At 41.2% G+C, this 23,933-nt stretch overlaps 1 long non-coding RNA gene across 1 annotated transcript; it reads left to right on the top strand.

The window, feature by feature from the left end:
* Window positions 1-2,627: 2,627 nt before the first annotated feature.
* Window positions 2,628-21,694, top strand: LOC115574373 (uncharacterized). The gene is made up of 3 exons (XR_003982475.1): window positions 2,628-2,855; window positions 20,985-21,270; window positions 21,580-21,694. It is a non-coding gene; the product is annotated as an uncharacterized LOC115574373 (long non-coding RNA).
* The last annotated feature ends 2,239 nt before the right edge of the window (window positions 21,695-23,933 follow it).

The following is a 23,933-nucleotide window of genomic DNA, read 5'->3' as shown; positions in this document are numbered from 1 at the left end:
CAATATGTATGAGTTTAACATGAAAAAAATAACTTAAACAATCAACAGACTGGGACGTAATAAGAGTTTTGATATTATGACGTCTATCTGAAGTTCATCACATGCCATCACATAAACCATATAAGCACCTAAACCCCCTCCAAAACTCCCAGTCTGAACCACTAGCTGCATGGCTAACTGAGCTAACTAGCTAACAGTAGCTACAGTGGGCGGCAGTAAGAGGTTATTGTGTTGATAAGTTGCCCCAATTGAACAAGATGCCCATTCTTACATACTGCACCTTTATTGTCTATTTTACTCAACTCAACTCAACTCAACTCAACTTTATTTATAAAGCGCTTTAAGCAGCCGCAGCTGGGACAAAGTGCTGTACATAAAACATAGGAAACAACAAATAGAATAAAATAAATAAAAAAACAATAAAATAATAAAAATGTTAAAACAATAAAAACAATAAAAACAATAAGACATTAAAACACTAAACAACAGCAGAGTCTCAAGCTGGGTTGAAGGCCAAGGAATAAAAATGGGTTTTAAGATACGTTTTACTCCATAATATACTAAATAAATATCATGCTGTACTGAAGAAGACATGAAACTAGCAATTGAGACCATAAACTCATTAGGAAAATGTTTACTGAGGTAATAAATCAACACAGAAGTAGGGTAATTTTCTCATAAGCTTACATACAATTGGAGTTGCCTCCTGCTGGCCATTAGAAAGAATTAGGGTTTGATACTTTTCCACATTAGATTCACTTTTCAGGCCGGAAAGCTACGTCCATATTTCATACAGTCTACAGAAGGAAAAGTGCAGCTCACTGATGAGTTTTTGGACAACAGAGGAGCTCTGTGGCACGGAAAAATAAGCTATATCAGGCTTTGGCAACTTAACTGTTGGTTCTCGTCTTTTCAGAGGATTTGTTGACAGTGAGATAAACACAGAATATCATCAGACTCATCTTTTTCCTCACATTTATACATACTGTATGTGGCCAAACTGTATCAGGATTGAGAATTGTTGTGCAGTCGGAGCCTTGTTTTCTCTCAGATCTTCCCTAAAACGAGCCACAGGCGAGTCAAAGTGAGTGTTAACAAGAGGGATACCAGACGCTTCCAGCACCGAGCCTCAGCTCGCCCGCCGGAGCCAACAGTGGGCGAATATTCATCCCTGCTCACAAAATCATTTTGACTTCAGTGTGGTAGATCCGAGGGGTTGTTCTTATGACCTGCAGGGCTTCAGAGGAACCACAGTTGCTTGTTTGGATCATGTGAGCCGGAGGGATGAGGAAGTATCATTATTTTTATTTTTATTTTATTTTTTTTCTAATGTGTTCTTTCCAGCGGAGGGAGCATCTTCTGTGTCCTTGGTGACTTTATGGTTTAACTTCTGCTTCAAGTTGTTGAAGAAAATGCCTCCATTTTTATTTTTCAAATTAGCACATTTATTACCACATACAAGTTCAGGGGATTTGAAGGGGAACAGATGCAAACATTCGCTCTGCGTTCCTGTTATTTTAGGCAAAAAAAACAGAGAAAATTACTGCCTCATTATCCTGAAATCACTTTTTAATTTGAAAGAATTCAGTTAGGCATAAAAAAATATTACATACCATGTGGCGACTGTGTCATGCAAAGTGGTGATAAAGTGTAATAAAGCAGGCGTGCCCTATTTCTAACTTTTAAAAAACAGTTGCGCGTAGCTCTGCAAGTGCGCACACACACACACACACACACACACACTCTGATAGCAAAGGCGGAGCAGGGAGTAGCAAAGCAGAAAGCGAGAGGAGGGCTCACCATCTTCTCCGTTAAGCCTGGCTGACTAATTCTTGCTGCTAATTTGCGTTTGGTTAATTAACTAATTACTGAGGATGTCTGAGGGCGAGGCTGTCTGTCAGCCTGTATCAGTAATTATTTTCATCGTTTTAATTAGACTCACACACTCCTAGACTCAATTTCTCCCCTCCTACCACACGCACGCACACACACACACACACACACACACACACACACACACATACATTCATCCTTATTCATGCATCCTGCACTTTGTAAACACCCTGATGACAGTATAGAAACCCTGTAACTTCTATATGTGGTCTGCAGATGTTAAAGATACAGGTTCAAGATAATCTTAATTTACAGCTCCGTGTGATCATTTATGGTATGGAGGAGGGATTATTACTGATTTACGATGTGATATTGTCATTATCTCATGATTACACTGCATGGACTTCTGACTGGATAGAAGGCGTTTAGGTTTAAGCCACTGACACTGTGTGAAGCAGTGCTCACTTTAGGTTGAAAGGTTGTTCCAACATTTGGGGACATAAGTTTATTGTTTTTCTTGCATAGTTGTATCACATCAGTCCAGTTCAACATAAAGCCACACGAAGAAGCTTGTTATCTTAGCTTAGCATAAAGACTGTGAACATGGTGAAAAAGCTATTCTGTTGGATTGTAAATACACTTGCAACCTCTAAGACTCACAAATTAAGGTTATGAGTCTTGATTGTTTAGTTCGTTTAAAGACTGGGGGGATATGTCTGGATTATTTGTAAGTGTGGGACTTCCTGGAGTCTTCTTGTGGTTGCCTGGCAACTTCACAGTGAACAAGCCTGCAAGGAAGCTAGCCACCTTATTTTAGCCCCAGAGGAGCCAGGCCAAGATGGCAACACGAATAGGCTTGAATTAATGTAGTTGCACCCTATATACACTTTTTACATTTACCTCTACTTCTATTACTCTACTACTATTTTAGAAACAAGTCAGCTTGCGCTTCTTGTTCAACTCCATAACAAGAAAAGTCTGGGAAAAGAAAAGGCTAACGTTGACAACAGTACAACATTACGGTAAGCTAGCAGCTCTTAGCTATTAACTAACTAGTAAATGGCAGAGGCATGATGATGTCTTATTCCTTGTCTCAATAACTTGTGTGAATGCCAGTGTGTCCTGTCTCTTAAAGGTGCACTATGTAGCTTTGGGGAAGAAAACAGATCTGCAATGGCTTTTTTTAAATGACGAAACCAATTAAATAAACAAACTGTCTTTGTTTCCATGACAGAATAAACAAACTGACCTTAAAGGACAACACAGTTTCATACTGTTTAACTTTGTTTATATTTGGCGGACCCTGCCACCTTTCTAGCTTCAAACAGATTTCCGCGGACATTGCCCCTGAAAACAGCTTGTTTATTCATTTAAGGAAAAGATAAACGTTTCTGTTTGTATCATTACCTCATTAAGATTCTGAGTTTAAATTTATTTTTAAAAAACGACATCGTGCCCCTTTAACTGCTGTATGTTTTTTGGCGACAAGACACTAATCCTCTTTCTCAGAACGACTGATACGGCATATCATTCATTCATGAAGACCTTAGTGACTTTATCATATAAATATTACCATCACTATTATTATTGCTTAGCCCACTTAGCTAACACCTCTAAACCCTTGAAAGTGCTGCCAACGCGTCAATTATCAAGATACTTTGTTAGTTATTCTAGTTCCAATGAGCACCGCTGGTATCACCCATAATCCTGTTACCTCCCCATTAAATTTCTGACTAAAAGAAGGAAGGGACATGTTTTTCATCATTCCAACATTCTTGGTGCAGGATTTTGCCCACCATATCTCCATTGTATGACCTTTGATGAAGAAATGCCTCTCTAGAAATTAAAGAATACACTTCATACAATGGACGAATGACTTTTAAAGGTTTTCTTGCAAGACTCCAGGAAATAACCACATCCAAACAAGTAATATTCCAGCACATGACATCACAAACTGGCTCCTGTTGTCATGTTTCATGTGAACAGGGACAATGCATGAAAAACATTATTTAAAACAAGATGTTATTTAGTGGGTTTTAGAATAAAAGCTTTCTTCCACATGTAGTCCCTGGGCACATAGAAAAATAAACCAGTTAGAGTATTAGACATTAAGACAGTGGTACAGTTGAATGGTTGTTCCTTTGTTTCATGGCCATGGAAGTGAGAGATGATTTGCCGAGGGAGGTCTTTAGTTTTGTGGTTTTGTCTGCACACCCCTTGGGTGGTTGTCCTTGCGGCTCGTGTTTATTTTCTCTAAGCTAAGTGTGACAAAGTTCTTCAGGGGATGAGGTGCAGCGTTATGAACCATCTTAAAATCATTTTAGTTCACTATCAAATTAACTTAATGTTAAATAGACTGATACAAGAGTGGTGACAGTCGTCTCATCTGACTCTCTGCAAGAAGAGAAAAAAAAAAATATCCAAGAAGTTGAACCATTCCTTTAAATTGTTTGTTAAGGAATAAGGCTAAAATAAGCTTTACAGCAAAAAAGCATTGCGTCATTCTCCTTAACAACTGGAGTAGATGGGGACTTGGGCATGGGGTAAATCTGTATCGAGTCGAAATCTTCACCGTAGCTAGGCCTAAGACGTTAGCACGCACCCTGTCTGAGGTGGAAAGCAGGGTGAAAATAACATCTTTTCAACTTAATTTTGGATCTATGGGCTTCCAGAGACTTGGATTAGACCAGAGAAGCTTTATGGAACCATTTTGAGTTTTATTTCTATTGTTTTTTACAATTCTAAAACAATTCCCCACTTACTTCGCTTGTTCAGGAGAATGCTATAACACTGTTTTGCTGCATTAAAAACGTGCTGCACTGGTGTCAGAAGGTGAAAAATCATCCAGGAAGTCCAGTTTGAGAATGACATTCTTTGGACTGAAGGTTTATCAGGACAGCAAAATATTGCGCAGCAACTCCGAGACAAGATTTTATAACTCTTGAATTATCAATTGTATGAATACCATTATTTTACCATCCATATCGACGATTGCAGGATAAAAAGTCGAATGATACCCTTTGCATTACAACATTTTAACCTCCTACTATCTGTGCCTGCACATATTTGACCTGCGTCGAGTGATGGTGAAAGTTTCAAGTTTCAAGTTCAACGCTGTTTGCTGTTTTTCTGGAGCAGGACCCAGTGTCAGTGTCAGTCTGAACACAGCCTAAGGAGGATTTTAGCTTCCCATGATGGTGTAAATGCTGTTTCAGCAACCAGTCCTGCAGTCCACACGAGTAAATAGGTTGTCGGCGCCTCCTGAAACTCCCCATATGCCCACTTCTAAAATACCACGGATGAGTTTGGGATTTCCTGAATATCAGTGAAATAGAAAATGGACTTCAAGTTAAAGTTCATGTGCAGTGGACATTTATTATACATGGATGATTCCTCACAGTGCCACAATGGAATATGAATAATAATAACATGAGAGGAAATCTTGCAGATGAAATTATTGTCTGTGGAGGTCTAATTGTGCTTTTAACTTTGCTGTTGGAACAGAATTGTGATTTGTTTTTTGGCGTATTGTTGTTTAGATGTTTCGTGGCCAGAACAAGATGCCTCATCAGCGTTCTGCCCGGTCAGACCCTGGCAGGGAGAGAAACGGTTGTAAATAGTGAGCAGATCTTTGGCAGAGCGGCCGCGCAGCAGATTTCATCCCAAGAAGCCAACTTTAGTAAACAGGCAGAACTAATGAGGACACTGAACACACACACACACACGCACATGCACACACACACACGCACACACACACACAACTCAGTGTCTGAGCATTTGGAGGCCCCGAGGCCCCGGGGCCAGAGCAGCCCAGATACCTGATGGGAGCAGGGACATCAAAGCTGCAGGATTAGAGAGAGGAGAGAGGAGAGAGCGCCGCAGGGAGGAAATGCTAACTTATTATCCGCTTCCCAGCTAATCCTGTTATCTACAGAATATAGCTGTGTTTAACCCCCCAACACACCTCCCTCTGACAACACACACACATACGCCGTACACACACAGAACTCAGTGTTCGGGGGTTCAACAGCCTCCAAGAGCACCCCCTGGTTCCACCACGAAACCCGCCCCCCCCCAAAAGAAAACAACCATCTGGTTGCGTATCTTTGGGTTTCAAGATATTGTAGTTGAACCCTCACCACAAGTCCTCTTCCAGTAGATCCAGGTGTAGTTAGGCTCGCGGCTCGGTCCTGAAGTCCACTTCAATTGGGCTTTTCAGGTGATGTAACGCGCCCTCTGGCAGGCATGTTGGAGGTCCGATCGCCCCAGGCTGACCAAAGCCGCATATGATTTAGTTCCCCCAGTTCCGTTTTCATTTGTTCGCCTACATTCGCCAACACGGATCTGCCCTTTAAACTGTATATAAGTAACTGAATTTGTGTTGCTTAAGAAAGTCAATGTTTGGCTTTTCAGTACAATGTGAGAGCTATCTCATCGAGTCCGAAACATGAATGTTACTTTGCTTTTCAAACCTTTATATTTAAAAAGAAAGTGAAACAAAGGTCATCAGCATTTCTTCCAAAATGTTGGATATTTGTCCCCGAGGTCAAGAGTCAACTGCCAAACTCTTCATATATATTGTCAAAACTCACGAATATAAAGTTTGGGCATTCTCTGTGAATGCTGCTTTTCTGATAAGTTGGTGAGGCTTGTAAGGCAGTCCGACAGTGCTACTGATGTCTCACTTTATCACTTGAAATATATATTTATGCTGATTTCATCTGGGCCTTTAAAGAACATTTTAGACAAAAACAAGTCATAGCAGCTTCACCACAGCAATAGTTATTTATACTAAAGTCAACTCAAGTCAAAGTTATTTCTATGGCACATTTAAAACAGCGTGAGTTGATAGAAGTGCTTTACGAACAAAGGTAATGGAAAATAAGGTCAACAAAACAGATGATAGAAGATAATGCATGTATTTAGAGCTCAGAGTAACTAAAAGTAATATGCAGTGAGTAAAATGTCCAAAAACCACCCAACCTTTATTTGCTGAAGCTGAAAACCTAAAGCTTTAACTTCTTGTAAAGAGTCAGAGAGTGAAGAAGGGAGTAGGTGAAGAAACTAAATATTAATTTGAAGAACATTTTGATACATTATATTGTCCATGAATGATGAGTCATATCAGATGAATTTTTTTTAACGATTAAGACAGCAACAATCCCTCAGTGATCCCCGGGTCATCGAACGTAAACTAGCAGAAATGACACACTGTGCATTTAATGGAAGTGCCATTAATGTTTGAATACCTTGAAATAGATTTCACATGACTTTACTACCCTTCTTCAGCCTTATTGGAGGTCCACAGCTGAATTTATCTCTGTTTGACTACAAATGGAAGAGTTAACTTGACATGCTGGCGAGGACAGAAGTTCCCACCAGTTAGCTTGTTGACTAGTTTGCTATCAAGAAGAGAAAAACAACTATCTATGCACGATTAACTGAACTGAGTCATTTTGAACTGAATTTCAGACGTAAAGTAGTGGGGCTCTTTAGGTCTAAGTCAGAATGTCTTTCAAACCTCTCTGCTAACTACATGTAGCTTTCATCTATTTTCTATTTACAGCAGCCAGACACAATTATTAATTGACTCCATAGCTGATATGATGCTGCCTTCATGGACTGCAACCAACAATTATTTTGATGATTCATCTATTATAAGTTTAGTCTATTAGATGTGGATCACAATTCCCCAGAATCCAAAGTGACATCTTCACTGTGCCTCTTCTGTCCAAACAACCAACTCGTCATTCACTGTCAAAAATGACAAAGAAAACCAGCAGATACTCTCATCTAAGATGCTAGAACCAACAAATCTCATAAATGACTTGAACAATTAATTTTTTAATAAAATTCATTTTCCTTCCATCAGCGAGTGTTAATCGACCAGCTGTTCCAGCCCTATTACCTTTACGTCCTCTTCATATAAACCCGAAACGATAAAGCCAACGATTGTTTCATTTTAGAAATAATCATAACACACATCTACTTTTTATTGCAGTAACCAAAAAGAAGCGGAGGAACATAAAGTGATTAATCATTTTGTATATAACTGATACTTTCACTAATCTAATTCATGTGTCTTTCAAACCAAACCAAAGCTGGATAGCTTTTCAGTTCGTCTGCGTCGTAACATCCCGGATTTACACCAGTTGCTGGCTCTCATGTTTACTACAGAGTCACTTTACACAGTTACAATCGTATCTATCACACTTTTTTGTAATGTGCAACAAAGTCATTACATTTCTGACAGCATGTAGGTAGCATGTGCACCACTAATTCCTCCTGATTAAGCTGCAAGATGATGTGTTATGACAGATGATTAGCTGGCAAGTAAACAAACTTCTCATTATGGATCTGTATTGACCCTGATGTAAATTATGATGTGTGTATATATATATATATACATATATATATGTATATATATATATATATATATATATATATATATATATATATATATATATATATATATATATATATATATATATGTATATATATATGTATATACATATACACAACTTTTTGTCTACCACAATGTGGCTGCAAAGGTATAAATCTGAATGATCCTTCACATTAATTTACTGCAGGTACGAGAGTTTACTTCTAGCCATAATTAGCTCATTGTCCTTTCTGACCATAACACCTGTAAAATAAAGAGGGGAAGAAAAAAAGGGAGAGAGAGGGAGAAGTTGAAAGGGAAAATTCCTTGCAGATAATGTTTATGTGAACAGAAGTAGCAAAAGAATATGGTGTGCTAATACATGTAGATGAAGTGAAATTGTCATTAGGCTAATCAGCACTAAACTAATTGGGAGTCATGGACCCTCCTATCTGCTAATTCTAACCCTAAACCCCGGCCCGTATCTGCGAGCGAATGGAGGAAGAGAGCAAGGAGGATAAAGTGGAGGGAAAGAGCTGAAGACGCGACTGAGGTAAAGAGAGGAAGAGGGAGATGAAGCCTAATTAAGAGTGCTGGGATTTATGCAAATGAGACGGTGCTGATATGGTAATCAGAGCCTGCAGGGCCGTAACAGGCTGTGCACTGAGTCTGTGTGTGTGTGTGTGTGTGTGTGTGTGTGTGTGTGTGTGTGTGTGTGTGTGTGTGTGTGTGTGTATCTAAGAGGCTGACAGCTGGCTGTGAGGAAGGTCAGAGCCAATCAGGCTCTTACTCTAATGCACACTGCCCTCTGGCCACTCTGCCATCTCTCTCTCTCGTGCTCGCTCTCTCTGCCTCGGTGTCTCTCTACCCCTCGCTGTTATCCCAACCCTTTCCACTCATCCTCCCTCTCCCTCCCTCTCTCTCGCTCCCTTTTTCTTTACATTTCACTGGTTGTCTGTCATGATGCGTCTTGACACTGCACACAAACTCAAACCTACACACAACAATTGTTTTCACACATTTACCGACAATTGGACGTAAAATACACATTTCCCACTCCCATGCCACCTCATCCTGCATGATAAATGATGCCCATGCGATGGTGTTGGCTTGTTACCAGTGGCGCTGGTTCTAGAAGTGAAAATTAAGCCAATTTGCATATAAGCGTATGTAATTCACGTGTATAGATGTGAATTTCTTACACGAAAATGAAAAATGATCACTTGGGAAAATGTCCTGGTTTTTATTTTAAAGTTAAAATGTATGTTTGCCTTTAAAATTATTCAACTCCCATGTGGCATTTCGTAAGGTTTGACTGGCCTTCGACTGTACAGCATTTTTATATAAATGGTCTGTGATAGCTGAAGCTAATAAAAAGCTTCATCAGTCTCAGGAAGAAGTTTCAAAGTTTAAATGCTGTGTTAAAAAATGACAAATAAATCTACCTTGTACCTTCAAAATGTGTTATTTATGCCTGCTTAATGTGTACACATCCCATGCCTCACTGTAAACTATGCTGTGTTAAAAGAGACCAGGTTCAAAAAAGCAAAACTTAGGTTTCTATTTTCATTTTGCTGTCTTTAAAGCAGCTGTAAGTGTTAATATCTTATTCCAACAAAGTGGGAAAAAGCTCTTTATTTCAACATCTCTATATAAAGAGGAAAGACATTTTCTGGTATCCCTGCCCACTTTATCCAATCAGGACAGAGATCTCAATAACGAGGCAGCTCTGTCTGCTTGTAAAGACGCAGCGAGCAGGATCTGAGGGAACAGATAAAGCCCCCGTGTGACGGCTTCTAGCATCAAATATGCCAAGCGAAGAAAAACGCTTGAAGAAGAGAAAGAGGCAATGAGAGCTGCCTCGAAAAAAAAAGAAAAAGAAAGGCGTCGTGCACGTGAGGTGACGTAGAGAGGAGGGAGGGGATCCTTAACTGCAAAACGGACAGGAAGTCAGCTCACAGCAGCTTTTAGTTGACTCCAAAATAAAGGCGGTTGTGTCGGTTCACAGAACAGAGTCTGGTAACACCTAAAAGCTGCTCCCGCCCTCATCAGTCAGTGTCTTCATGTGTCAGAGCGCTGTCTGGACCTCACAAGTAGAATGAAACACAGAGCTTCTTGATAATCATTGAATGAACTCAAATGTGCACGAATGTGAACACATACACACACACACACACACACACACATACACACACACACAGAACCCAGGGCCATGTGGCCATATCAACACATCTGAGTGTAATCCAGTTAACAGAGTATCCCAAATGACTAAATTAATCAGAGAAATACTATCTGGCTCATCTCTCTGTACAGCTTTGATGTGCGCAAACACACAAAAACACACACACACAAACCCGTACACACACACACACACACACACACACACACACACACACACACAAACGGACACGGACACACATATAGAGGAGGAATTATGGTGGAACGCTGGTCTAACTGAGAAATTACTTTACCTGCTCTGATAATAAGGCCTCAAACCCATGGAGGGGCCTGTGAGATACTATCATTATACCGGCAAGCCCGGGGGCATTGAAACACACACACACACACACACATACACACACGCAAACACACACCCACCTCTGTTGTATACATGGGAGTGAGGGAGATCAAAAAGATGCATTGATTCACGGCTCCAGATAGAGAGCACAATAGCACAAAAAAAGATCATTACTGAGGTTCTGTTGCGGCTGTGAAGTACGAGTCTTCACCAGTGACATTACACCAAATTGAGGATTTTGCTTTGTAGATACAGTAAAGGGTTATTGTGCTGTTAACAGGGCTCCGACTTCCTTATCATCCACACTCCAGATGCTACAGCTTCCAACAGCAGAACAAAGGTGGTCTTGATTCTGAGACAGAAACGCATTCAATTTTGACTTTTTGAGGCATTTGACTAATAATAATAGCTAATAATTTGACATTTCACCACATGCTCTGCCTGAGTGTGAGAAAACTCTATTTGAAATGTAAAAGAATCAGCGTGTTTCAGAGCTAGATTCAGGGGTTTGAAGGAGGTTTGTTCTCAGCTGCTCGCTTCTTTTGATCTGAACTGAATGATACTGATTTTCAAGATAAGGTTGCTATCAAAATAATATCACAGGAGAGGAGTTGTGGTTTATGTTTTCCACATGATTAACAGATCCTTTCATTTCAACTTCCAGCCAGTCAAATCAGTGGTTCACACACCAACGCAGTACTAGTACAGTATATTCTTTGTCTTTGGAGCCTGGATGGAGCATTTGATTGAGACAGATTGACTTTCAAGTAGGAAATCCATGTTGATTGTTGTCTTCTTCACTCAGGCCTCATCATAAACTATTTTGACACTAGAGGCCTTATTTATATAAATGTTCTTAGATTCATTCTTGAATTTAGTCCTCGGGTCATTTCCGACTGTGTGCATACATTCAAGATGCTTTGCAAATTAAAAAAATTTAAAAAAACAGCCCGGCCGCCAGGATGAAAGGTTAAGATTTCTGTAAAACACTGACACGTTGACATTTGTACAGGACATGAAGACTACCTGAAATGTTTGGGATGGGATCACAGCGTTTCAACATTTGTAATTGGATATTTTAAAGCAAGGGACTGTTGCCAGCTGTCTGTGATGACAAAACTGGATGTTTTAATGAGACCTTGGGAGAACGCCATCCGTGTTTATGGTGACCAAAGCTGGATTTTTAAGCCAGAACAGGATTTCCAAACCCTGTCCGAATGGTTTTATTGCCTAAACCTTACCAGAGCATAAGCACTGCATTGTTACGACATAAAATTCAAAAATTCAACATGAAGAATTTTAAAGTTGTAACTTGCGCGTGATTTTGTTTTGAACATGTATATTGGCTATTGTGCTGCGAGAAAACTCAGGTTCTAAGAATCCTACTTGTCACTTCCACGCTGTGATCTATGGATCTCAAAACAACTTAAACTGATGGCAACTGCCTCGTCGTTTCCCCTTATATAATTCCAGCACATATGAGAGTTTAGACAGGAACAGTCATGGATCAAAAGAAAAGAATCACACTTTTTGGTAAATGAGATCAGAGCAATGGCCGATGAGATTGAGGCCGGGCAACATGTATTATTCTAGAGAGTAAAAAATTGGTTGACAACAGAGACAGAAACACAAACATGCAGCAAGCTTCACCACATCAGGACACATATCCATCCCAAACTGCACTGCCCCTACATAACCAGCATTAAAAATCACTTATGTCAAGTCTAGACTTTATTTACAGTAGAGATAAGATCATAATCCCGTCAAAATAAGGATGTATAACTACTTACATGTGGTTTTCTACTACAGTTAAGACAGCAACTGACGGCAAGTTAGATTGTCATTGGCCTTTGCTTCACATCATCAAACTGGAAATACACGACAGCTGAAATTCCTCCTCCGCTATATCATATCAATATCTAAACGATATCTGCGTGGTGGTCCACATTTTCCCATGATTCTTGGTGCTAAACTAAGTTTATTAAACAACTCATGGCTTTATAAAGTGGCGTCATAACGTTGCTGGTTATACATGGATGATTGATAATAATATAATCGTAACAATATGGTTAGAATAATAGATCAGGGAAACGTATAAATCACTTAAATATCACTCAAGCTGTAGAAGAAGATGGATTTTCTTCACCTCTGCTACAAAATGTAAGTAGCTGTTCCTTCACCAATCAGGAGATGGCCAGGTTTTAGATTAGACTTTTAATTACATGAAATGAAGAGTGTGACAGCATTTGATAAGCATTTGCTTTAAAGGATTGTTGCTTCAGAGGGGTCACCATTAGCAAACATCACGGTACCTACAGGACGACTATGTGTCGTTGTTAGCATGTAGCCGCGATCCGCCATCTCTGGACCATTTTGGGAGTTTTTGCGTTGATTAAAAAGGAGCATGTTAACAGAACCAGGTGGCTTTGAGCTAAACCAATGCTCACGAGCAGAACCCCCTCCATTAAAATAATGAAAGCAATAAAAGCAACAACAACAACAACAATAATAAAACCTTTGGAAAACATTTCATAAACCATCAGCAGCCAATTAGAGGAGCCGGCACAGGCTGTGCTGTGCTGTGTGTGTGTGTGTGTGTGTGTTGGGTATTAGAGCGTTACAGCGCCCAGCCCGGCTGTGCCCTGCAGGCCCGACCTTCTAATCATTATCTGTCTGTCTTATTACGCTCCAAACCGGGCCACTCTTAAATAAAATATGCAAAGGTTTCTTAAATGATGACCTGAGGCTGCGCGCGCCGCCGCTGCTCTACATGCTGTTAATCTGAGAAATGCAAATTCCCTTCATCTCGCACTCGCCTTTATTAACTTTTTTGAATTTAAAATTCCACGAACAATGAGTTCTGTCAGCTTCTGAAATGATATTTTCTCTCCTCTTTTTATGTGTGCACGGAAGCGAGTTTAGAGCATGAAATTACCAGGGGAAATATGAGCGGTTTCATCTCTCCCGCACAATTTAATTGGCTGCTTTGCAATTATTAGTTTTTCCTGCTAAAGTTTTTTTTTTTCACTTTACTGTTACTGTTTCCTTAAAGTGGCAGCTCACAACAGTGTTTTATTTTTCCCATGTATACATCCGTGCGTATGTGTGTGCGTGTGCCTGCAATTCCACCGCCAACCATTAGCCAGCCGCTCTGATTGGAGGGCTGATTCCATGTGATTTTCACGGTGATTTGATATTCAGATTTCCAAAATCAGGGATGCTGGGAGAGGATGAGGAAACTCTTGAGCAGATGAAAATCAAACGGGGGTTTATATAGATAGATACTGTCGACAGATTAACAGATGTTCCACTTTACGATGCACAGCGTGTTTTACAGCATCTGTGTCTTTTCCCCCCAAATTCAACTAGAATCCACTCCGGTCCTGACCTCCAGATTTCACACACAGGAGGATGTCTAATTCTCAACATTTTCATCATGCACCTCTTTTCTCCTTCCTGCTCTGTGTCCATATTTTTCTCTTTCTGCGTAACGTTATTCGCCCTGCTTCCATCCCTCTGTCGCTCACCTCTCCTTTCTTCCCCTCACAGGATCAAACACAGCTCCGGGTGAAAGTAAACTTCTGACTTCACCTCCTCAGACTGTCAGAGCAATGTCTTGATGTATTCATCGTTTTTTTTTAAACTCTTTGTGTTTACAAGGACAGCTCAGGTCAGATCATTTTACAATAAATGAAACTACAAGGGTTGTGTTTGTCACGTGCTTATACTGTAAAGTACTGCTTCCTCTGTCAGCAGCAGACGTAGAAGTGTGATTTTGAAAGTCGTCATCGGTTTCTTTTAAGTGCAATGCAGACTTAACCAAAACCTTAGCAAACCTTGAATCTACATAAGCTGATTTTTTGGCCACTTGGGGGCAGCACAGACGTCTTTTATCACCTTTTAAAGTTAGAACATGTTACCGAACAGGTGCCTATTTACAGACACAAACAAAATACATGATTCAGTATCTTATTTTTGGCCACTTGACAGTTTTAAGCGCCTTTTAGCTCCGTTTTGTTCCCCACCATCCTTATAAAACACAAGACTGTATAACAAAAAGATAGCTGAAGCCCCGTTATCGTTCTCATAAAAACAACATTTTATACACGGATGAATAAGTAAGCAGTCGTAAAGATTAACCTATTTTTTTATGGTGGATTGTTAAAGTGAAAGTTCAGGTCTTTGGATGTTGAAGTGGGGCTGTACGAGCTACTTATCCCTAGTCAGTGCATAACCTGCAGTAGATTACCGTCAGCAGCGAGAACAACAAAGAAAAATGCAGAACATCGTACATATGTGACGTAAATTAATTATGTCACGTCCATTGTAGGAATGAGTTAAAAACAAGTCAGCGCTGACTTTTGGTTTTACAAGGGAAATAGGCAACTGTCTCCGAGCATCGCTAGCATCAACGTCCACCCTGCTTCGACTTGGTTGCTCTTCACCTCACGTCACCTCACTTTTCTTTTTTCCCCCTGTGGTGTTTGGATGTATTTGTTTCCCATGGAGCTTAAAGAGAAAGAGTGTCGAAACACCTGCACACAATATTGGACTTTGAAGGACGTACTAAAAGTCTAAAAGTCGTGTTTGTAGCGACTGGGCTGCACCTAACAGAAAGGAAAGGTAACAACTGTCCCGTTGTTTCATCAGGTTTATACCTTCATCGAATCAGCTTTTTAGGACCCTGTTGACATCATTCCCTTGCTCGGTTTCTCTACTGTTTGCGTTAGCAAAACGTGCCAAATGAAACATGACTGTTCCACATTAATCGTCCTTCTCTCTCTCCTCCTCCTCCTCACCCCCTCTTTTTCTCTCCACCTCCTCCCCTCGCCTCTTCCCTCCTGCTTAGCGGCAGCGAGTAATGGACGAGGTTATGAGTGTGTGGAGGCTTCAATTGCTTCAGAGGAATAATGACTCTGAACTAATGTTGATTAGAAAGAAATAAGACGCAAACATAACGAGGGCTCGTGCTTCATTCCCCTTAATCACCCTCCTTATTTACCTCTCTGCCAGAGTGCTCAATCTCAGCTCAGCTTCCAGGAAGTAGCCGGGATGTGATCAGGAGGGCAAAAACCAAGGGAAATATGCCTATTTAGTCCAAGGTGCAATTAGAATTTTCAAATAAACACATAATAGATCCTACAATTGTTCTGTGTATACTTTTCTAGTTGTATGGGGGTTAACTTTTCAAAGACGTTGCATCAAGGGTGCATGTACGAGTCGTATGATTAAAATACAAATGGAAACTGTTTCCTGTCAACAAGTTGAAAGTGTTTTCTCTTTATTGAGGGGATAGATTTCCCAGATGGCAAAATTGTTGTGACTCACACCGGACACATACCAAGTGGAATGATGGCACTTGGGCGGTCGGCTCCCGTTTGCCAGATCTGAGCCACACATAGGCCATGGCATGGTCACATGTCAGTCAGGAGCGAACCTAATAAACCAGAGCTGGCTCGGACTTGGGACTGAATACCTGGCTGACTAACAAAGTTAAACACAAAGCTTGGGAGTGTATTGCCGCTGCACGTTGTTCATAAAGCTCATGCAAAGTTCACCACAGGCTTCGACACGTGAGCATCCCAAATTGTGGAACCCCGACGTAACCAGCAGGGAATTACTTATTATTGTTTGGTTTGCCCTGTCATGATCGTTACATTTTGGCTCCAGCCACTCGTCCATGAGTAGAAATACAGTGTAACTACTCACACCGAGTTCTGTAGATTGTCTTGATTAACAGGGTGATGATTTCTGGTAAGAGATATTCCTGTTTTTTTTTTTATATTTCTTTTATACTCCAGCCGAGTGTCATCCGGTTCCATCATATCCAAGAGAAGGCGGACATCTCTGCAGCAGGTGTCTCCACTCAAACCAAAACAATCTAGATGATTAATTATCAAGAAGAAAATGTACGTTTGACTTTGGGGTGAACTTCCCCTTAAACTGAGCTCATAAGGACAAACAGGATCCATTTTACGCGTGAGGCTTCACCTCTGTCGTCACTCGCCATTAACATAATACCAATTTAATACGAGCGATTTGTTAAGAAAACGCGGAATTTGCATCATAAAGTGAAAAGGAGTCTTTGAGTTTGATCACAGTTCTCTGAATCACTGGAGTCAACCTCAACTACAATCGCATTCACATCACCTAAAGCTGACGAATAAGAGTGGGAGGATGATGAAAATGGCTTTAAAACAAACTGAACTTAAGCTCGGTTCAATCTCATTCCCTGCTCCCAAACGACGTGTACACAAAGCCCACACCTCCTCTGTTCTCTGTTGTAATTCCACTTGTTTCATTTCACTGTAACACCCCGCACCCCCACAATTACACCACTTCTCCGCTCTCATCAAACTCTTCCTATTGTCCTTGGCACACAACTGCTGTACTTCAAAGTACTTTTACCACCACCACCACCCTCCTTCTCCTCCGCCTCCGCCGCCTCTTCGTCTTCCCCACAATCCATTTTGTTTTGCTGCCAGTGTTCACTGTAAGAACTTTCAGACATGCAGAAGATGCTGACGCTAATTCATCAGAGCAGCACAAAGAGATGCTCGTTCCTTTGTTTTCGCATACAGTAGAGGGATATGGAGACAAATACGATCGAAGCGTCATAATTATACATTTCAGAAGTCTTAGAAGCATCTGTGTATGATCATATTGCTGCCATGGAATCAAATTGATGGGTGTGTGTGTGTATGTGTGTGTGTGTGTGATGGATTGTTGCCATGCTGGGTGGAGGAGCAATTGATTAGGCCCGCCGGATCATTGCCAGGAGCGCAGTGCATTGTGGGTGATGGAGAGGAGGAGCCGGGGAGCGCTGTGACACCTGCACACACATGCAAACATTTACACATGAACGCACACACAGATTTATCTATCCTGTGATATTGTTGGTATTGAATAATTCAATGATTTTATCAGCCCCAACCACAACAAATGACTTAATTATGTTAATCTGAGCCAGAAAACTCACTTTGTGTGTGTGTGTGTGTGTGTGTGTGTGTGTAGGTGTGCGTGTGTGTATGTGTGTGTGTGTGTGTGTGTGTGTGCGTGTGTGTGTCAGCAGGATTGACAGGAGCCTACGGGCTTTACCACCGAAACGCTGATCTGGAATTTCACATCCTTATCCCGAAAGCCTTAGGACACACACAGACACACACATGCAAAAACTTGTTCACATACACACACATTCACAATGTGTGCGTACGTGCGTGTGTGTGTGCCCAAAGACTGCCCAAAAAGCCACCGGGCGATTAGCACTACCCCACCTAGAGTCTTTTGATTTGCATACCAAGTCAGACGGAATTCATATCAGTGTGCAGCAAGTGTGACACACACACACACACACACAGTATATACACATACAGAAGAGTATGCACAAGCAAAAACCCCCACACAAGCACACAGGATGTGTGTAAAGTGAACACAAAGCAGTTGTGAGTGCGTTGCTCGCTCCTCACTGAGGTTATAATTCAGCATGATGGACTGTCTGTGTCTGCAGTGTATCACCTAGGGCAGCGCGCACAAACACACACACACACACACACACACAGGTACCTGTGGTCTCCATACACTGACATGAAGATGAACACCCGCCTGCTCCACACCAACAAAACAAACTGTACATGTCTTTAACAGCATTACGTCTTTCTTCAACTGTGTACGGTGGAGCTGAAGTCTCATCACTGTGAGGAAAGTTCAGTTGTTTATTTGGTTTTTTACATGTCTACACTGATACAAATTACTTGGTATTGGCTCCTTTACAGTTTTTTTCGATTGCTAAGAGGCAGTCGTCGAAACTGAAGAGACATGTTCAAAACTCTTAACACAGTCTGCATTTCCATTATGCAGCTCAGCTCAACAGTTAAACTCATGCCCAAAAGTGTGTCTCACCAACAAAACACTTCATACTTGTCTCAAAAGAAGCTCATTCAACAAAACACTAGCACATTGTCTCACTTTGGAAACACACACAATCACTCTTAACAAACGTAACGACAAAATACTAACAACAAAGAACATTACATCAAATACATCTTATATTTCAAGTTAGAATGATTTTGGTCTGGTAAATCAGTATTTTATATAGGATCTTTTGCACTTTAATGGTTCTAAATTATCGTATATGCTGTAATATATTGCAACAACACTGAATCAGGAATGCAGAGATTTATTCAAGAACATTTGTGATTTTGCATAAGTACTTCAGGACCATACAAAAATAAAGATTACGTAAACAGAATAATGCAGAATCTCAGAATTCCAGGGGTAGAATACAAATTACAGTAAGAGATAAAACTAAAAAACAACACATGTATACTGTAATATTCAGACCCTGTCATCTGCATTCGGCGACATGTTTTCCTCGACGTCACATCTTATATCTTCTCTGGCAAGGCACCTAGGGTAGAATCTTCTTGAATGTCTGATCCATCCCTGGCAGGCTTCGGGAGAAACATCTCCACAACCAGCATTCATTGCATCCAGCAAGGAGAGCTGGTTGTGTGGAGAGCCTTCCTCTCCTGGCTGCTCTTCTCTCTTTACCAACTTCACCTGCTGCTCTTTGATCCATACTTGCACAGGAAAAAGAATCAGAAGCCACTCCTTTTGTACATGCTTTCTAATGAGGCCAAACGCAGATCACCTGAATCAGTTTTCAGCTGAAAACTACCATCAGCTGTTTGGAATTGAATCTTCGTTTTATTTATTTTTATTGTCAATATTTTGATATAATTTTCAATAGATTTTAATGTGGCTGCAGCATAAATTCCCAGTGTTTTTTCCCCTGTCATTCTGTTTTGAGTGTGTTTTTAACTGTTTTGAACAAAGTGTGTTAGCATTTGAAAAATGTGCTGTTTAAGCATAGTATTTTGCAGGTGTGAACTAGTGAATGAGAAAAGACTTCATCCATTTCGGTGACTGTGGTCACTGAATGCACTTCGTCTGAAAGCAATGAAAAGTGAGACACAGTTTAGCCCACATGCATTTCTGTTTTGCAGACTGTGCTAAGAGTTTTGAACATGTCGCTTCAGTTTCGACCAATGCGTCTTAGCAATCGAAAAAAACTGTAAAATTGTTGACCTGTCAAGCCAGAACTAAAAGATGGAAAAGACTCCAAGACAACATTTGACATATAATTCTGCATTAAAATGTCTTATGTCTTCTTATACTTTGTTGAGTTGTGTACTTACATTATCTCATTTTGACTGAAGGTAACGGTGTGTTTCTTTCGGTCACATGATGCTTTAACTTTCTGGAGGAGAGTCAGGGAATGACGAGGGGAGCTGACAAACGTGACAAAGTGTCACATAAAGTTTTATGAACTGGTTCAACAATGAAGACAGCAACTCCCATGATCCCACGGTACCTCACTGCATCACCAAACTATATCTTTTGTTTTCATGGTTTTGTTTGAGAGACCTAGTGACAGAGATGACATGTTCTGTGTTTAAATGGCTCCAACCCAAAACCCAAAGGGGAAAGGTTTGACTGTTTAGACATTTAAGAATTTCCTTCTCCAACTCCAGTGTAATCTGGTGGACAGAAGAAAGGGAATTACTGCAGGTGAAAGCTGTTTTTCTGTATCAGTATTCTGATACAGATACGGCTTCAAAATGAAAGGTTTAAGTGTCTTTTATTGCAAAAACACATTGAGATAATTGTGCAGTCTTGTAGGAGTGACGACATCTATTAGTGGTTTCTGCACTGATGCAGGAATTCCCATCAGTGGACCAACTAATATCTAATTAAAGGAATTTTCAGTATTAAACAGTATTAAAGTGTGTAACATCTCTATGACTCAATATATTTCAGTTTTTATTTAAACATGTGGTCATGTAAAAATCAGACAACATAAAATATTTCATACGTTCAGCTGAAAACGAAGTTCCATGTGTGGCTCAGAAGGGACCTTTGCCTTTTCAGATCATTATCGATCAAGTTCCTTCATCAAAAGCATCTTCTTCGCTCTTAAAGTCTCAAGATGACCACATTTACATTAAACCACCATGTCCTCTTGCAGCAGGAAACACACAAACCCCACAGCCCACATTCAGTCCTCGGAGAGGCAAAACACGACGGTTCTATTATGCGCTGATACCAGGTTACCATAAAATATTGCTCCAGACTGATTTTAAATCATCTGCCCTGAATTTTAAAAAATCGTAACTTATCTCTTATCTCAGATACGAAATTGGATATTTGTTTCTTACTGTCATGTTCATCTTTTTTATCTTCCTCTACAAGTTTAAAAGTTGGACTCTGACAGGAGAAAACAAGCCGGATCTGCTCTCTGCCTGTTTGTATTGTTCTGCTGTCAAAGACCCGGCGTCCCCTCAGTCCAGAACATCATGTGCACCAGCAGTCCAGCGGCACCTCCCGGACAGAAACGCTAAATTTGATGGAGGCCATGAACGGTTTTATGGAAAACAGCTGTGTTGAATCTGTTCCAGCTCCTTTTCTTTTTTCTCCTTCCACCTCATGAATGAAATTTCCCATGCTGCACTGCTCCAGGCTCTGGCACATCTAGGAGGTAAAGCGCTCTCTCTCGCTCTCGCTCTCTCGCTCTTCCTCTCTTTGTCTCTGTCTTTAATGCCTTCAAACACCTTATTGCCGCTCGTCAATTACTGACACACATTTTGGCAACAAACACACCATTAATTGAAACATTTAATTAGCATTAAAACCAGCAGTAATTAACACCTTTTCTCCAGCGCACTCTGAGCCGGGCTCAAATTCTATTAAGGCTTTAAGCGGCTCACTGTTTCCCTGCTCTGCACCGACTTTTCGTAGCATCTGCAGATGTGTGTGTGGGAGTGAGTTTGCGTGTGTGTACACTCAGGGCCCCCAGGTAAGGAGCCTCCGTGAGGAGTCGAGCACCAAGGCCAGGCCTGCTGGGTGCCCAGGGGAGAAGAAGAAGAAAGGCAGTTCGAGGAGGGAGGCGAAGACGAAGAGAGAAAAAAAATGAGGGAGGAGGTCAAGATGGAAGGGGAGGGGAGCGCTTGAAAGAGGGACGGGGGGAGAAATAAGGTGGGAGGCAAAGGAAAGACATGAATGAGGGAGGGAGGGAGGGAGAGAAGGAGCGATAGAAGGATTAAAAGGAGGAGGAGGACTGGTGAGTGAGTGAAGAAGAGGAGGAGGAGGAGGGGGGGGGTCGTGTGAAAAGAAGACGAGAGATAAATAATGGTGAGGCAGAGCGACTGTTTGAACACATACACACCATGAGCATTAACCAACACTCTCATTTGTGTGTGGCAGTGTGTTTTACATACAGCACGTGTGTGTGTGTGTGTGTGTGTGTGTGTGTGTGTGTGTGTGTGTGAGGCCTACTTGGAGCCAAAGCAGGGGCCTGGATTAGCTGCGTTTGCCAGGGCTGCGGGGCAGGATTAGCAGGCCGGGCTGCTGTCTGACGCCGCTCTGCCACCACTAATGGCATTATTAATAGGCAGCTAAAAAATTCATTAAAAAATCTATTAAAAATAAATGTGTTTTACATAAGACTTTGCCCCAGGTAGAAGGGAGACAGGGGAGGCAGGGGGTGAGACGGCTGCAGGAGGGAGCGAAGACGGAATGGGCGATTGTTAGCTTCGAGGTCAGCTGAATATCACAGTTCAGACGGCGGAGGAGTAAACACACCAACACTCGTCCGCCTGGATACACGGTACTGGATGTACCACACACATGTGGGATAATGAGGCTAAACCAACGAGACCGCCGTCTCCGCTCCACTCGGAGAGGCGTCGACAGGACTGACGTCAAATGTCTACAAGCCTCAAAGTGCATGTTAAACACATGTCGGCGGCAGCAGCTGCTTGCTGTCAGTCTCCCTGTCAAACACTGAGAGGACAGATTGTGTAGAAAATGCGAGAAAATTCAATGTTTTATGGTTTATGGACAGCAGACACGTTTCATTCAAGATTAAATAAACACTTGAGCTGGATAAAGGTCTGGCTGTACCATTTCCTGTTCTGGTATAGGAAAGAAAATGCTCTTGCTTGGTTGTATTTTTTTTAACCAATCACAATTGTCCCTGGTGGCGCTTAGACCAGGGTGCAGTGAGGGGGCCTCCACAAAATAGTGTCGAGGGGAACTCGTTTTCCATGTGGGGACACAAGTCCTGGCATTATGGCTAAACTCCTGCAAACTAAAAGGTAACAGCTGCTAACTTGTTTAAGTTTGTACTGTTTGCGGTCTATCCAGCCTTAGTGTTGGTGTGAGCAATAGTACCTGTCAAATAATATTCTTGAATTTTACACCAATTTATCAAAACCTGTTCAAAAGTATGACGAAGAATGGAACTTTTTTACAATTCAGGGAAAAAAATGTGATCACATTTTTTAAAAAGAAAAACATTCTTTAATTGCTTCTCAATCCAAGATATTCTCTCCCCATCCTCTCAAAGAGCAAAAAACTGGAAGCCAGACTACAGAAATCTAAACCGAAAACATTAATTGAACACAGACAAGTTGTTTGAGTGACGTCTTTTTTGTTATGATGAGAAAACAAATGACTGGCCCACTGAGTTTATATCCACACACTGTGTTGCCCTGAATCATTGTCTGTATCAAAGTATCTAAACTGATTAGCCTCTTCAAATGAGTGAGAGGGCCGGGGATTATTATCTGTGAGGGAGAGGGAGAGACGAGGAGGAGGAGGAGGTCAAAGGTCAGGAGGGTCTGCTTTGTGTGTGTGCCCCGGGGATGTTTAACCAAATCAGATTTAACAACAGCCGTGTCTACACACACACTCACACACACACACACACACACACACACACATAAATCGCTGTGAGCGTACGGGCCCTTAAACACATCGACGCTGTTCTGTGAAAGCTGTTATCTTTGTATTGAACATTTTCAGGAATTGTTTGTGCTGTATGACGTGCAATCAGAACAACGATTACAGCCGGTGAATCACCCTGATGGATGCTGATGAAACTGAATCACTGAGATTTAAAACTGACTTATTGTTGACATGACGGCCTGCACCATCCTCAACAACCCAGCCCCAAAGTACTCATGTGCGGCACATTTTCTTTTTCAGGAAAGCCACGGCTACTGCAAAAAATAAGAAGATGTAATGAGCCCAGTTGCGCTCTTTTACGAGAGGGTAGTTCAAGAAATCACTGAGTAGTTTTTGGTGCTACTAAAACTGTGGGCCCTCAGCAGCATCATAACCAATACATAAGACAAGCCA

This window comes from Sparus aurata, chromosome 22 (genome assembly GCF_900880675.1).
Source record: "Sparus aurata chromosome 22, fSpaAur1.1, whole genome shotgun sequence".
In the NCBI taxonomy this organism is placed as follows: domain Eukaryota; kingdom Metazoa; phylum Chordata; class Actinopteri; order Spariformes; family Sparidae; genus Sparus; species Sparus aurata.
Note: the sequence above shows the minus strand (reverse complement) of the source record. Positions and strands in the feature narration are given on the sequence as shown.